At 39.4% G+C, this 12,370-nt stretch overlaps 1 protein-coding gene across 1 annotated transcript in view; it reads right to left on the bottom strand.

Annotated features, from left to right (window-relative positions):
• Positions 1-7,302, bottom strand: part of LOC101736535 (uncharacterized) — a 38,518-nt gene extending 31,216 nt beyond the window's left edge. The window contains exon 1 of the mRNA XM_004928298.2: positions 6,879-7,302. The gene's annotated coding sequence lies outside the window, so the exon portion shown is untranslated. The remainder of the gene's footprint in view (positions 1-6,878) is intronic.
• Between the last annotated feature and the right edge of the window lie 5,068 nt (positions 7,303-12,370).

Below are 12,370 nucleotides of genomic sequence, written 5' to 3'. Positions count from 1 at the left end.
TTAAAAATGCTCCGCACTAAACGCTTCACTCTCCCCCTTTTGCCTTTTCATGAGTTCTGTATCTTGCGAGGTTTGGACGGAGGTTGTTGAGTGACAGGAGGTTTTAGTCAGTTCGACTCTGACATGCCCCGCCCTCCATCCCCAGTGGAGGGCAGTAGTCCGACGATTTCCTCCTGACCAAAGAAAAAAATGCAGCTACCAGAGACAATAGTGTGATAATAAGCGTCGATTATCGCTTTTATACAACGGTCTGTTCAATTTTGAATATGGAGGGTTGAGGTAAGTAGCTCCATCTTGGTTTTTTTTTATTGGTTAGATTGGTGGACGAGCTCACAACCCACCTGATGTTAAGTGGTTACTGGAGCCCATAGACATCTACAACGTAAATGCGCCACCCACCTTGAGATATAGGTTCTAAGGTCTCAAGTATAGTTACAACGGCTGCTCCACCCTTCAAACAGAAACGCATTACTGCTTCACGGCAGAAATAGGCAGGGTGGTGGTACCCACCCGCGCGGACTCATTAGAGGTCCTACCACCAGTTAATACACTGAGATGGTACTCCTTATTTCTATCTTCCATGATTTTGAAGCAGCCGTTCCTACAGTGATCATAGTTTTCGATTCGTATTTTTTCAACCTTACCCTAATCTTGATTTGGCCAGGCAGCCCATTGAACTTTAGTGTTGGGAAATATCTGCGAATTAATGCGTGTACATGTAAGATAAAGTATTATCTTACTCTTGAATATTCTGTCATTAGAGCATCGTTCTAATTGCGTAGACAATGTTAATTAAAATTATTATTCAAATCTGTGCGAATGTTTGCACATAATCTGCATAATTTAATTTGGTATCAAAGAGATCGGGCGCCGTTTTAATTAGTCATTAGGTTGATTAGCAATCGTTTTTAATTAATTATTTGCACCTATGACTGTTACGTGAACCATGAATGAATTTATTTTAATTAAAAACACTTCCTTTAGCTAATTTCGAAATCTATTTCTGGGCGTCAACTGGTGTTACATTACCGTTTTTTCTTGATTCAATTTTGAAACTGGTTAGTATCTATTTAAAGCTTTTTTGTGTATTAATGTTATCGCTTTTTGCTATTTAGATTTCAGAATTAATGTATAGATCATATGCAGATTTTCATTGCGGACAGTAAAATAAATAATTTATTAATATATGCATGAATTATATTTATTAAATTTATATAATATGCTCTACTATAATACTTACGTAGTTTATTTATGTATCTTTTATGTATTATGTATTTGATATATTTAAATATGTAATTTTTATATATACGTACGTATGTAATGATATTAATTTCTACTATCATTTATTAAACAAGGAATCCACTGTAATTTTATAATGTATGAACTTTGGTTGACGAGATAATTCCTTGGAAGTTTTAGTTAAGCAAATTTTAATGCTATAACAATTTTTGTACTAAATGCTGAAAAACACTTGTACAATGAAAATGTCATAAAAACCTTTTTTTGCTTTATCGCTGTGACCTAAATAGCGTACAAGCGAACTAAGTTCGCTTTCTGCTACTAAATCGCTTCGTCGTTCATGTATACATTCAACCATATAAAGTTTTATATTATATTTTGCCAGGACCTCTTGTGAGTCCGCGCGGATAGATATCACCACCCTGCCTATTTCTGCCTTGAAACAGTAATGCGTTTCGGTTTGAAGGGTGGAGCTGCCGTTGTAACTATACTGATACTTTAGAACTTATATCTCAAGGTGGGTGGCGCATTTACGTTGCAGATGTCTATGGGCTCCAGTAACCACTTAACACCAGGTGAGCTGTGAGCTCGTCCACTCATCTAAGGAGACATTGAAAAAAATATTTAAATGATGGGATTTTCCAGGGGTTTTGTTAAGGATTTAAGACCACTATAATAAAATTTATATTGGATAAAGTTTTGGACGTTATTGGACGTCTTGAAGTTGACGTAAAATGAAATTATAAGATTCTGTTAAATAGATACAGGTCTGGTTTATAAAAAGCGTGTTGAAAATAATCACAATAGTAAAACATTAAGACTCATAAGCCTCAGATTTCCATACAGTTTCACACGAATACACCAACCAAGTTTTTGTCATTGTCATTGTCAGCGATAGAATATCGTAACTTCCATTCTCACGGGAGTCGATGGCTTACGACATTTCCTATCGTAATATCATTGTTGAAGTTATTAATTTAGAACAACAAAAAAAACTATTTACGGTTGGTATCAGTGGTGAAACATTACTTATTGCATTAGTATCCCGTCATTACTTAAATTAGAACAGTTTCACTGATGTATGTTGGAGCTTGCCTGGCGTAATTTGTGCCGTAGACCGGTGTCAAGTGATGTGATGAGAGGATTGAAATTTTAATAATAGATGCATACGAGTTTTTCTAGAACAATCCTCTGCTATTAAAGGTATACTTTTATACTGGTGGTAGGACCTCTTGTGAGTCCGCACGGGTTGGTACCACCGCTCCGCCTATTTCTGCCGTGAAGCAGTAATGTGCTTCGGTTCGAAGGGCGGGGCAGCCGTTGTAACTATACTTGAGACCTTCGAACTTATATCTCAAGGTAGGTGGCGCATTTACGTCGCAGATGTCTATGGGCTCCAGTAACCACTTAACACCAGGTGGGCTGTGAGCTCGTCCACCCATGAAAGCAATAAAAAAAAGTAATAAACGACACGTTGCTTAAATGCGTTATTATTGATTTTGGTGCGCATTTCAACCATCATGAGTAAGTACTTCTTTGTACTTCTTTGTACATGTCCGCGGCGAATCAGCCTTAAGTTCCAGCTTTATGCGTTTTTTTTGGACATGGTTCCGAACCTCCGAACGAAGGTATTCGCGCTTAGAGGGCATGCGGCATATGTGGAACCTGGCGGTCCGCTGCAGTGTGAGATAATCATCACTCTGTCGACTGAGATTCAAGATGGATGGAGGCATTCAGTTGGCAATGATTAAGGGATTCGGTAGTCATTAATTATCAATTCGTGTGTCGTATTTTCTATAGTAACATTGGTGTGCAAGACGCATGTACCTTTTGGCATCTCTAAACCTTGTAGAATCGATATGCGTTTACATAAATATTCTCTTGCATAAATAAAAAGATATTTCGTGATTGAATATGCCAAACCTCACTCAGAAGGATGCCAAAGACCGGGCAAAGTGGAGGAGTTTAAGCAGAAAAGGTCTGGCACTAGACCGAGAAAACGCTAAGAAGCAGAAGATTGAATATGTCTGTTTATAAGCCAAATTTATTTGTGGAAGTTGTTGATTCCCTTCTTTATTATGAAGTAATCGACGGTTGAGTTTTGTCGTGCGTGCTACTCAGACATTTATGGCGAGGTCGTTCTGTAAGTGAAATATCTGATTGTGTCTGATTTCAAGGCTTTGGCCATGGATCATCGTAAATATCATTCTCATTTTTTTATTGGTTAGATGGGTGGACGAGCTCACAGCCCACCTGGTGTTAAGTGGTTACTGGAGCCCATACACATCTACAACGTAAATGCGCCACCCACCTTGAGACATAAGTTCTAAGGTCTCGGGTATAGTTACAACGGCTGCCCCACCCTTCAAACCGAAACGCATTACTGCTTCACGGCAGAAATAAGCAGGGTGGTGGTACCTACCCGCGCGGACTCTCAAGAGGTCTTACCACCAGTAAGCATGGCAGACCAGACCCGATTCGAAGACGAACAATTACAGGCTTGTTCGATGAAAACTCACGCGATAATCAAGAAGAATTGGCAAAATCATGTAGACATGACGTGAAATGGAATTTCAAAACGTCTTGAAGACTTTGAATCAGACTTTGAAGTAAGGACTTTAAGGGCTATCCGATTCGAGCGATGTCGTGTGTGAAAAAAAAGAAAAAAAGGCAAATGATTTCTACATCGTATCATGTCAATCATGAAACGAACGAAAAAAATTTTTTTTTGATAACAAAGTTAAATTAAAAAAAGAAATGGCAGAAATTCAAAACTAATTTTTGACGGTCTCACTTCTACGGGAACAGAACTCAAGTACCTATGAACGTATGTATACGTTACTTAATAATTAGAAACTCATTCACATGCAAACGCGAAATATTTTAGACGATCCGTAGTAAATTACGAATATCGTAGATTTATGTATGTATGTATGTATGTAATATATTTATTCATAAAAAGTTAGACTTTCATTTAAACCATGTCCCGCAAAACTGCTTGCGCAGTTTGACTGCAGGTAACTCGCTTTATATAAGCATAGCTTATAAATTATTAAATTAGATTATATTAATACAATAATTAATTTACGTAAATGGTTACAACGTATTTAACAAGGGTTTTTGAAGTGAAAACTTCTTTAGAATCGTTGTGATTTCAAACCGGATGCAACGGAAAAAACGACAGGTAAGAGACACAAATACAAAAATGTGTAGGATGAAGCCAGCAAAGAATGAGACAGAAATATACATACTATTTAATACAGCGCCATCTGTGAGATTTTTTAATACTAACGTGTGTATGAAAGCTCTTGTAGTGAATTTTAATTTAGGATTATACGTGAAATTAAAATATCAATTCACAGAGGGCGCTACCTTACAATTATTTACTAATGACAAAATTTTACATATAATACTAAGTTCGTAGATGATGCAAACAGTTTACTGTTTGGGTCAATGCTGTTTATTAAACGAGTCCCCTATACGCGCTCGTAATGTATAAATGATTCACATATCGGACGCTAAGGCTATGAGCTCTTTCATCATTACCACGCGACCATTCAGCGAAGCCAATTTCTGTATTGATAAGAGATCAAAGTTCTATTGGCTAAAGTCAATCGGTTTTCCGTTAAATGTAATTAAAGATTATGGGTGGAATAAAGATTATGCCTAAATGGGTGGACGAGCTCACAGCCCACCTGGTGTTAAGTGGTTACTGGAGCCCATAGACGTCTTCGACGTAAATGCGCCACCCACCTTGAGATGTAAGTTCTAAGATATCACTATAGTTACAACGGCTGCCCTACCCTTCAGACTGAAACGCATTACTGTTTCACGGCAGAAATAGGCAGGGTGGTGGTACCTACCCGTGCGGACTCACAAGAGGTCCTACCACCAGTAATTAAGCAAATTAGAATTTTGCGGGTATGATTTTTATTACGCGATGTTATTCCTTCACCGTGGAAGTCAATCGTGAACTTTTGTTGAGTACATCTTTCATTAGAAAAATTGGTATCCGCCTGCCGGATTCGAACAACGGTGCATCGCTAGATACGAATGCACCGGACGTCTTATCCTTTAGGCCACGACGACTACAACTAGAGGAAATTAAATAGGAACATAGGGGTATTTTCTTAATACCACCACTCAGGGCCGTATCGCATAGATATTGCAACTTAAATGCTTTAAATGCCATTAGTTTCATGTTTTTTATAAGTACTGATAGGGTGTATTCATAAGTCACGCGAATACCATTACAATGCCTGTTTTTGCCGGGAAGTAGTCATGCGTTCTGGGCTAAAGAGCTGCTGCTATGTAATGCGGTCTTCGAACTTTATTCCTTTTTGTGGGAAGCGTCATGCATGTCGTGATGTTATCGGGTTCCGTAATCACATTAACTCATTGCCGGTCCCAAGCCCGGATGAGAAAAGGGGAGGGTTGGCGTCGGTATGCCACCTACTCGGTTGTAAAAATATAACGCCAAGCAAAGGGCGGCGGTCAACTAACCCGAACTAGGGCTTCAGTAGCCCAGAGGAACTAAATCGACTCTGAAATTTTGCTGTGGAAGGACGCTGGAACCCACCATTAGCCATTTCCCAAGAAAACCTTTACGTAAGTAATCCGTAAACGTCACTGAGGAACACGACGCACGGAGGAATCACATAGCACTGGTTGAACCGTGAGCTGGTACACCTATTGATACCAAAAATGCTTTGATGTTTATGTTGCTGTTTCGATCGCGTTGCGAGGTAAAAGGGCGACAAACCCGAAAGACTACTTATCACCAGCAAAGTCGAAGGAAAGAGGCCTATTGGCGTAGTCCCATGCGTAGGTTCGATCAGATTAAGACGACATTGGACTCCAGCATCAATGTCGCTACCCACTGCGCGGAGGACAGGAAGGAATGGAGGAACACAGTCCTAACAAAAATGCTCCGTAAAGGTCACGACCCTCAGCACTGAAGATTACGATGCACGTAGGAGGCTTTGTGATAGAAATAGACAGGACGGTAGTACCCATTCGGGCTGGGCCGCAATACGCTATCAGCATTTCTGAATGCGCAAATGAAATTATGCGACTTTCGATTATTATAATACACGATGCCTTTTAGTACATGCGAGGCAGAAAAATATTGCAGAAAAATCGGAAGGCACCAGAACTAATTTAATTCGTAGTATTTATTTCTTTTATTTGGAGCATTTATTTACCATTGAAGAGCTTATAAATTTGATTTACACGTTACAATTTTTTTTTTTTAATTTAATGCCTTGCTTATTTCTGCCGTGAAGCAGTAATGCGTTTCGGTTTGAAAGATGGGGCAGCCGTTGTAACTATACTTGAGACCTTAGAACTTGTATCTCAAGGTGGGTGGCGCATTTACGTTGTAGATGTCTATGGGCTCCAGTAACCACTTAGCACCGGGTGGGCTGTGAGCTCGTCCACCCATCTAAGCAATAAAAAAAAAAAAAAATGCTTTAAGAAGAACATTACGTCCAATATTAGTTCCGGTCGTATAAACTAATAAAGACTATCGAATTTACACAGTTTCGTAAGTGCGGTCTATTAACAGTGCTAATGACTGGTTTATTAGTAAAAGTGACACGCGAACGTAAATCGTATTACGTAACGTTATCAAAGCTCACCGTTCTGTGTGTCCCGTCGTCGAGTAGAAAGTGAAAATATTCAAGCGAACAAGCGCATACTCCGGACGCCTCACTTTCCTACACACTCCACTCTCACTGCGGACACGGATCTCGGTACAATTAATTAATAAAAAAAAACACAACAAATAATAATGTCCAAAAGAATACGCGATATGTGAATTGTTCAAAAAAAAAAAAAACGCGTTTCTTCTCTGCTTCACTATTTCTCGTTCGATAACTCGGAACGGCTGTAATGCACTTTATTTTTTTTTTGTATTCGCGTTGTGTTGTCGGCAATACGCGTCGGCGCGTCAGGTGCGACTGCGCCGGTGAGAGCTGATGCCGCAGGTTGCTGGTTGTGTAACCGATCATACGCCGAGAGCACTCTAGCACCCGGTGCGGTGGTGGGCGTGAAAAGGATCTCTTAGCTGTTTTCCATAATTACGTCGTGTGTCAACATCCGAACGAAGGCTGTTTGTTGACCTCCTTCCGAATCAATCGATCATTAATATTCTTAATACGGCAAATTTTACTTTTACTTATCGTTATGTCATTTACCGTCAATCGAAGAGAGTTTTTGCGCGTACCTACTTATGAATTGGCTAACTTACCTTAAAACCGCATTCCGTTTTGGCGTTACATAATAAAGTAAAAATACATAGTTATCAGTCTATAAATTGCTTAGTTTCTACGGAGCTAAACGACTTTTTGGAAGTAGACGTACATAGTTGTGATGTTCTGATTAGTTCACATATTCGGCAGTCAATACAAAATTCCGGATTTAGTGTTTCAACTAAAAACATTATTGTATTACAACTGCATCAGATTTTGCAAGCATCGAACCACCTGGCTTTTCATACCGGGCATACCTTGGATACACTTACTTATAGTACCGGCCGGTAGGTTAGTTTTATTGGTAACCATTCCATGGTACCTATTTCCGCAATTAAACATTCGTGCATACCGGTCTTATGGATGGTGGTACAGCGTACCTACAATGTTTCACTTAAAAGCCATAAATTTCGGTATCCTATTTTAATAGGTCTGGGTTAGTTGTCAGACATTCCGAAACTATGGATCTTTTGTGTCAATCCCTTGCCTTCTGCTTTTCATCTCTAAACAATACTCGCATGAGGTTTTAAATTAAGGGCTTGTAAATATTTTCATTTGGATAACCATTGCCTTAGACATGGTGGTAGGACGTCTTGTGAGTTCGCACGGGTAGGTACCACCACTCTGCCTATTTCTGCTGTGAAGCAGTAATGCGTTTCGGTTTGAAGGGCGGGGCAGCCGTTGTACTGTTAAAAGTAAAACCTTACAACTCATGTCTCAAGGTGGGTGACAGCATTTACATTTTAGACGTCTATGGGCTCCGGTAACCACTTAACATCAGGTGGGCCGTGAGCTCGTCCACCCATCCAAGTAATTAAAAAAAAACATATTAAATTCTTGTCCTTGCTAGGTCGTAATACGATGAAAGTATGTGATGTAATGAATAGCCGCTTGAAACTAGGTGAAACTTAAGTCTGTCCGTTTTTAATGTAATAAAAAAGCACAACACACGTGGCTTCAGCACGCCTAAATTCGAAGCGGACATCTGACGCAACGCACAGCAATTAGCAGTGAAAACTGGGCCCGACCGCCGGTCGTCGACTAGCTGACATAATTACTCATAGAATAGGCAAACTTGAAAGTTACCGCTGTTTTTATTGTTTTAAATGGAAGATTAGGTGAACTGAAGCTGACAAAACAACTTCGTTTTCTGTTTCTTCGTAGAGACGGTAACTCAATCAGATAACTAACCGGTTGGTCTGACTGGTAATAGGCTGGATATGACTGTGTGTTCAGTATTTGGTAGTCGCCTGGACTTTAGAACTTATATCTCAAGGTGGGTGGCGCATCTACGTTGTGGATGTCTATGGGCTCCAGTAACCACTTAACACCAGGTGGGCTGTGAGCTCGTCCACCCATCTAAGCAATAAAAAAAAAAAATTATGGTTACAACGGCTGCCCCATCCTTCATACCGAAACGCATTACTGCTTTACGGCAGAAAAAGGCGGCCTACCCGTGCGGACTCACAAGAGGTCCTACCACCAGTTTACCGCAATTGAATATAGAACCTTAAAACATTTTAATATAAAATTCATAAATCAATCAAACAATAAAAATTTATACAAACAATGCGTCTGTCATTCCGGAATAGTAAACTTTCACTGGCACCGTGTAATGTCGATTTGCAAATACAGCTAAAGTATAATGATAATTGCGACTAAACACTTCATTTTCGAAAGTTTTTATAATGAACTAGCGACCCGCCCTCGCTTCGCTTCGGAAACATTAAAACACACATGAAACAAAAAATAAAATAAAAAATTAAATAAAAAAAGTAGCCTATGTTCATCAGAGACAATGTCGGCTTCTAATGTAAAAATAATTTTTCAAATCGGTCCAGTAGTTTCGGAGCCTATTCGAAACAAACAAACAAACAAATCTTTCCTCTTTATAATATTAGTATAGACTTATCAAACGAATATCTTTATATGTATAGTATGTCACAAAGCAGTGACTAAGTCACTCAAAAAATAAAGTAGTATAAATAAATAATTTCGTACAATATTTTTAAGGACACACACCTATGCACATTTTGCCTAATTATTTTTTAGTAAATTTTCAAAAACTTCATTTATGCAGGTTTTGGTAATTTGCTTTGGTAATTTATTTAAAATAAATTTGGTCTGAATCGGATATGTATCCGACGGAGCAACTTAAAACCGCCGTTGCCCGTAACATGTCTTATCGGAGCCCCCAGACCAGCTCTCGCTTTTAGGCTCTTAAAGTACCGAACCTTCATCGTCGAACACATTGCAAACTAACCCATAGACGCAATTCCCTGAGTTTCTCGCCGCATCTTCTCAGTGGGTCGCGTTTCCGATCCGGTGGTAGATCCTGCGAAGCACTGCTCTTGCTAGGGCCAGTGTTAACACCCTCTCTCTGGTTGAGCCCCCTGAGCTCTAACTACCGGACATAGCGTAGAAGCAATAAGTCTACCCGCGAATAGAAAAAAAAAGAATAGAATATATCTGTAGAACAATAATTCCATTGTTAAAACATCTTTCAATTACAGAAAAACGCATTATTTTAAGCATGAATTTGCAAAAATTTCAATACTCATTGCATTTTATTTAATCATTAATTAAATCAATAAAATTAATTTCTTGAACTACTTACAATATTAATAGTTAACTGTTGCGTTTTCAGTATGCAATTAGAGAACGTTAAATTGTATTTTACTAATAGTAACACAACTGTATTTTCTTTGCAAACATCGCTAGCTTATTGCTCAGAGTGATAGTTTCCTTATATGAATGACACTGAAGACACTTATAATTTTTCATCTGGTATATTTTCTTTCATTTAATTGATTAGCCTGAAAAGTTTTTCATTAGAGAAATAGAAATCAAGGATTGTCTGGTGTTATGTGGTCATCGTTATACGAGAATGATGCCTACCAATTTTGAGACGCTCAACGTTCAAATTTTCAAAGATTCATGGTCGGTCCCACTAATCAAACTGAAGCTAACCTTTAAATTTACAATTGTAATTGGGCAAAACATCTTAGTGTTCATTCACCACGATGAATATCGTATTTGCAAGCACAGTAATAAAGACAAAAGTTTAGTTTAGTAAAGACAAAAGTTTTCAACGCATGTGTGCTGCCGGTTATGACATATGGCGCTGAAACGTGGACATTGACCGTAGGTTTGGTCCGTAAGCTCAAAGTCGCTCAGCGTGCTATGGAAAGGTGTATGCTCGAAGTTTCTTTGATGGATCGAGTCGGAAATGATGAAATTCGTCAAAGAACCAAAGTAATCGACATAGCCCTAAAGATTAGCAAGCTGAAGTGGCAATGGGCCGGACATACGTGTCGCAGAACCGATGGCCGATGGAGCAGACGTGTTCTGGACTGGAGACCGCGTACCGGTAAGCGCAGCGTTGGGCGTCCCCCTGCCCGTTGGACCGATGACTTGCGGCGATATGCTGGAAAAGATTGGATGCGGAAGGCGGAGGATCGTTCATTGTGACGGACTATGGGAGAGGCCTACATCCAGCAGTGGAGAGATATAGGCTGATGATGATGATGATGATGAAGCACAGTAATCCGTTGGTAAGTTATATGAACTAAGGCAGTAAGCCCATTGTCTCGAACAAGTAAAGTTTTCGGTCGAAATTATAGTGAAAGGTTAATAATGAACGTTTTGGAAAAAAAACGCGATGAACCGAAGTGAATTTATTAATACTAATATTATAATTGTGAAAGTTTTTTTATTTTTGAAGTTGCTTAAATTGGACAATATCAAACATTAAAGAGTATTACTGAATGCGATCTAGTCTAAAGGATTAGATCGGAAAATAACGGTCGATATCCATATTATTCTACGAGGAAGACGTCGTGGCCTCAAGGATAAGACGTCCGGTGCATTCGTATGTAACGGTGCATTGGTGTTCGAATGCCGCTTTTTTTTTCCTTTCTTTTTCTTCCTACCTATGCTGATAGCCTTGAAAGGCTATATCAGCTTCGCCCTAACGTGTACGTGAGCTCACGGGGCTCAAACCGGAGTGTTGGTAACACTGGCCCTAGCAAGAGCAGTGCTTCGCAGAATCTACCACCGGATCGGAAACGCGACCCATTGAGAAAATCCGGCTAGAAACTCAGTGGGCTGTTTCTATAGGTTAATTCGCTCGTCGAGCCCTTTGTCGCAAGCGACGGGTTCGACGAGGACGGTGACCGGTGCTTGTGGTAACTAAAAGATCCGTTAATGGATCGGGAGAATCCGTAATGACGTGTTTTGGGCGACGTCGACTGTTTACCATTCGGTCTACAGGATCAAGTATGTAAAAAGGCGGGTACCAATAATTTTTCTAATGAAATACGTACTTAACGAATGTTCACGATTGACTTCTACGGTGAAGGAATAACATCGTGTAATAAAAATCAAACACGCAAAATTATAATTTGCGTAATTACTGGTGGTAGGACCTCTTGTGAGTTCGCACAGGTAAGTATCATAACTCTGCCTATTTCTGTCGTAAAGCAGTAATGCGTTTCGGTTGAAGGGTGGGGCAGCCGTTGTAACTATACTGAGACCTTAGAACTCATATCTCAAGGTGGGTGGCGCACTTACGTTGTATATGTCAATTGGCTCCGGTAACCACTAAACACCAGGTGGACTATGAGCTCGTCCACCCATCTATGCAAAAAAAAAAAAACTTCGTCATACGTCAAAGTAAGCAGAAATGTATAGAAAACAAGATAACAGAATACTCGTTTTAATAAAAGTTTTGTTTTTTTCGTTTATCATTTTGATGATCTCAGAATGCAGCTCTACGAGATGTTGCTTTAAAACACAACGTAGGAAGAGAAATTTGATGACTTGGTAAAAAATATATTTCAGTATCATCCTTTAAACTGGAATGTACGTAACAAGTAGCT

The sequence above is a fragment of the Bombyx mori genome, chromosome 18, assembly GCF_030269925.1.
Source record: "Bombyx mori chromosome 18, ASM3026992v2".
Classification (NCBI taxonomy): domain Eukaryota; kingdom Metazoa; phylum Arthropoda; class Insecta; order Lepidoptera; family Bombycidae; genus Bombyx; species Bombyx mori.
This window is presented reverse-complemented; position numbering and strand designations above follow the sequence as displayed.